Source organism: Strongylocentrotus purpuratus, unplaced genomic scaffold, assembly GCF_000002235.5.
Source record: "Strongylocentrotus purpuratus isolate Spur 01 unplaced genomic scaffold, Spur_5.0 spur5_scaffold_8, whole genome shotgun sequence".
Lineage (NCBI taxonomy): Eukaryota > Metazoa > Echinodermata > Echinoidea > Camarodonta > Strongylocentrotidae > Strongylocentrotus > Strongylocentrotus purpuratus.
In genome coordinates, this window is record NW_022145614.1 from 5905104 (window position 1) to 5910378 (window position 5275).

A 5275-nucleotide genomic window follows, 5' to 3' on the forward strand; every position below is an offset into this window, starting at 1 on the left:
TCACGTCTTGTTTGAGAGCTGTTATGTTAGCCCCTTAATCGATGCCATTTGGTTGCAAGTTAATCCAAACCAAGCTTAATGATGGAGTGAGTTTAATACCGGGGAGCTTGCTGCGAACATGCTAACAAGACGCTTTCTCTGGCATATATTACTTTTGGTAAGGACTCGTGCAGAAAAGACACAGCACCTGAATCACTGAATCCCTATTACAGCATACAGTGTGGTTTAATATAGGTTTAAAGGACTTGAATCAGAATCGAATGAGCTTGTTGAAAGGTAATTTAATTGTGGTTTTATGCAGTTAGCCGGAATACTTTATTATAAAATCACGAAACATTTTCTTTATCATTAAACCTACATAACTAATAATATTGAAATACACGATAGACTTTTTTTTAAAGTACCCATGAGGCAAAGTTCAGGTGAATGATAAAGATAGATAAGGAATTTTGAGAGAAAGATGAATAGTTACAGAAGGAGAAGAAGAGAGTGAAGGGGTACAGAGGAGAGAAACGGAGAGAAGAGAGGGAGGGGAGGAGGGAGAGAGGAAGGGAGGGAAATATATACCAAGAGAGAGAGAGAGAGAGAGAGACGGACGAGTGGAAATTGATTAGGGGGTATAGTGAGGAAAGAAAGGGGAGAGAATTTTATTTTTAAGAGAAAGGAAAGGGGAACTGAAAGAGGGTAGACAGTGGGAATTGAGATGTATAATGAAAGAGACAGCAACCGCTCGAAAAAATTGTCAGAAAAGAGTAGGAGAGAAATAGAAACAATGAAAGAGGAAAAGAAAGAGCACGAAAGTGATTAAGTAGATAGAGAGAAAAAAAGTCATATTAATGTTATTCTGCTAAAAGAATTATGTCACCTATTTAGCAGAAATTGTAAAAGAAAGATAGAGATTAAGAGAGAGAGAGAAGTAAAAACAAAGAGGGTAGGGAAAGAGAAAGAGAGAGAGAAAGAAAGAGAGAGAGAGAAACAGACAGAGAGAAACAGACAGAGATAAGTATAGAACAGAGCTAGAGCGGGAATTGAGATCATTTTATTGTATTAATCAAAGAGTCACATCAGCCACTTGGCTGGTGCGGTATATATCTTGTACTGTTTTAACCGCGGCCGTCACCCCTATAGTTTGTCTGTTTGCTCACGGCGCTCTCGAACGCGTGTTTATCTCCCCCTCGACAATGGTGTCGTGTAACTACTCTATAGGATCGCAATCTACCGCAAGTTCAAACTCTCAGTTTCTGCTTTGTGGACTCTTTCTACCAGGCAGCCTAACAGCTAGGCTTGCCCTCTGAGGGTACATCGAAATGTCAGAAAAATGTCGAAAAATCAGACTTCTGTATTCTCTTATAGAGAAACAAAATATAACACGTGGGATTAAAATAAGGGTCCTATAAAAAAAAAAATCTCGAGGTATCAGAATACCAAATAAATCGAGCAATACAGTCATAACACATTTTCTAATAAAACAAAATTACTGTCGTTGAATTTATATCTTAGTGTATTAAACATCTTGTGTCATCGTCCCTTTTATTTTTAACCTTTTTTGTCAAACTGATAATAAAAGTGCAATAGTTTAGCTGGTAACTCGTGTTTATTTTATTCATATTTTTATTTTTGTAAAGCTCACTTGTGATATATTCTCAACCACCACCGTGTTATTACAATGTAGACTTTCCTTTTCACCTTCCTTTCCAACCATCTCTCTTTCTCTTCGTGTCTCCGTTTCCATTTTATTATGCTGCACTTCAAACAGAGACTTTCAGCCCGTGTCATTGGCATCAAATTGCCGTAATAACCTTCCACCACGGACTCTACTAGCTTAAACAAGCAGCTCGAGTACCCGATTCACAATTTAGATACCTCTAAATGAAACACAGCTTCAAAAGACACTTTCAGTGTTAACACGAACCATTGTAATGTTTCAAGTTATTACACGACAAAATTATAGTGTGCAAACTTTTGGATGAGAGTTGAATCCATTTTGATATCTATCTGTCAATGCTTGGCCTGCAGCTGCAGTCAGACTGAGAGAAAAACAATCAATAATGCTGATGATTAGCTTCGTGTTTTGTTTTTTTCTGATATCAAAATGTCATGTCGGGCAGTCAGGGGGTGTACCAGTCCTGACAGATCGGGAGGGGTGTTTTTGGATGTAAATATAATCTTTGACACAAGGAGCAACAATTGTATTAAACAGTTTCTATTTATTAGTTATATATTCATATGTTAGATAATATATATTAAATATTATATAGTTTTATATATATATTTATTTCTTTGTTCATCCATTTAACCATTCATTTATTTACATTTGAAGCGAACGAGCCTTTGTGAAGGGTTTCAATCCTAATATATCTTGTATCAGTGTACTCAGTGTAATCGAACATTAATCACAAACCATAGATTAGTGGGTAAAATGAAAGATAAAACAAAACAGAAATAGGTCTAGATTTATCATTTTCCAACTTCAACTCCCCCTCCCCCCTAGCTACCCCCGTCAATTTAAAATATGACACGATTATTTTATTCAGGCGCATATCCCTGCGCTTAGACTTCCATTTTCAAGTTTTTGAGTCCTGATCGAATTCCTTTTAATGGCTTTGGAGTTCAAAATAGGTGATATTTCTAAGATAAGTCGTGATAGGCCTATAAAGTAGAAACATCAATGATGATAAGCTTTATCCATCTATATTTTTTTCTTCGTCAAATCTAATTCTGTTTTGATGGATTAGTTACACATTGAAATACCGTCATGGATATTCATGAATACCCTTTGGCGCAATCAACCTGTACTGTTCTTGCGTTGCTATTAAAGTCAAGACGCGGTTGTGCCCCTCCCCCGTACCCCCATGGCAAAGTAACCCACGACATGCACCCCCTAAAACCACCTCTAAACTTGTAAACATGACTATGATCGGGTAGCCTCGAACGAGCAAACACGAATTGAAAATGATGTCAGACACGCGATCGTAGCGGCGTTAAGCGGTGAGACGATAGCTCGAAACGGGTTCTCGTCGGACTGAGTGGCATGTATTGATGCTTGTCAGCTGCGCAGCTGAAGCATTACCCTAATTTACATCAAAATAATTGATTCCTGCTTAAAAGAAAGAAAGCCAGCTCATAGACTCGGCTATATTGCCGTCCTCATTGAATTTATAACACCCGCTCAAAGCATGGATGATAGAGAGTCGCTAAGCATTAATCTCATGTAGCAACTTGCCTTGTAGCGTGGATAAGTGCTTCTTAGCATGTCCTCACCTTTTAAAGAGATACAAAATAAGTTTTTAAGGATTAAATGCATGCTCAGGCGCTCTGTCATTAAAAAACAGCAACCATATCATATACTTTTTCGAGACATTTAGTCGGCCCATTTTAGTGACTACAGATATTTTTAAAAAATTGTCAAAAATAGAACTGTGATATTTTATTCGACAAAAAAATAATAAAGAGTATCATTTATAATGAAAGTCCATTCTGCTGACAAAATGTATTCAAGGACTAGATCCCTCAGAAAACAACGGGCGTTCCCTACACCGAATAATGACAGAAAATGCTTTTCTTGAAGAATGAAGATAATACAAAATGGAGATTTAGTCCTTCTTTGTACTAGAAATTACCCCTGATAAGAACTAATAACACTAGAAAGCAAACGACAAAATAATTGCTGAGGAAGATTGTTAAAAACTGTCCAAGCAACTAACGATTTGTTGCGAATGGCAACCTCGCCTCCGGTGTGCTATTCAAAGGCTGCCGACGAGTAAATCCCACTCGTTATGATAATTTGGACTTGAGGATGTTTTGAGCGCCCTGTTTGTCAATAGAAATCTACAATAAGTTGGAATTCCACCGGGGTAATAAAAGAATGTCTTACAAAAGAGAAGTGCAATGGTTAACAGGATTACATTCGATAGTGATCAAACGATGTAGTAGGAATTCGGGGGAGGTTGGCTCAAAAGCCATGTTTAACAACTTCCAATACCAGTTTCGTAGACTCTTGCATCTGACATGTCTGACTACACGGGAAAAAAAGATTGATCTTTGTATTCATTCTTAAAACGATTGTTATGCACACTAAAGATAGAAACTGAGATTCATAATTATTTGCATCCTAACCCATGACGATGTATACCATTACCCGAAGAGTGCAAAATAAAATCATTCATGATCAAATTCTTGCCTTTGGATTTACATGTGCCCATCGTGAGGTGCAACTTTGAAATTTTGTAAAGAAGAATTTAAGCGTTTGAGTTTGCAACTTACGGGCAAAAACGCATCATAATTAAACGTTTTAAAGTTCATCTACTGCTATCGCTGCTATTGTACAGATTAGCACTTTAATTTTTAGGTAAGAAAAGTCAAAACAGCCCCCTTGAAAAAAATTGTGATGGTATCTTCTATGTCTTTCATTTCCATGTGGATCAAATTTGAGCCAGCTGTGTCAAATAAAATGAGTGATTTTCATAATTACATACAGAGGTATATACAGCTGTATCACGGTAATATCCGTCGCACGTACATTATCGGAGTAATTTCGTTTGCGTTATTGCCTACGCCAATCAGGCATGATTATGAAGGCGACCAGAGCATACGCTAATAATAAAAACGCAGTTTATTCTTTTGCACATTCATTTTTGCATTCACTTTTTGTGTACGATGCCACTCTCAGATGGTGCGTCAAAGACCGCGTCAGTCATTGACGCAACAGTGCGTCAACGAACTACGCTTCGTGTACAACAGGCATAAACCACATGACGGGGTTAAGTATGTAAACATGTCAACTGATTACAAGCGGATGGTACACCTCATTTTTTAAAGCAGGTCGTATCTTTTTCCTTTTGAGAAGACCAGAAATATCTGGATTTCTTGTTTGTTGACATTGCTTCTGATATCACGAAGCGATTTACGTCATTAAGCGAGTAAATAATATATCACCACCGCATTAATGGTTTCTTTGTCTGCGTACTGTAAAGAGATCCTACATCTCCTTCTAATTTTCATCAAAATGTATTACCCTTCATGCCAGAGCCTACCTGCAGATGTCAAAACATTGAATGACATTTATTCGAAATGTCATCATATAAATCGGGTGATGGGCATAATATTCGTAATTCTTAGAGCAAGATAGAATATATGATAAGAGATGGTAGGGTATATCATATTTTTGTAAAGATAAAACGCATTTACGATTTCGAAAAATTTGAAAATTGTTTGATATATATGTCAATTTGATTCTTTACTTTCGGAGACAACAACATAATTTGTATACGCCAAC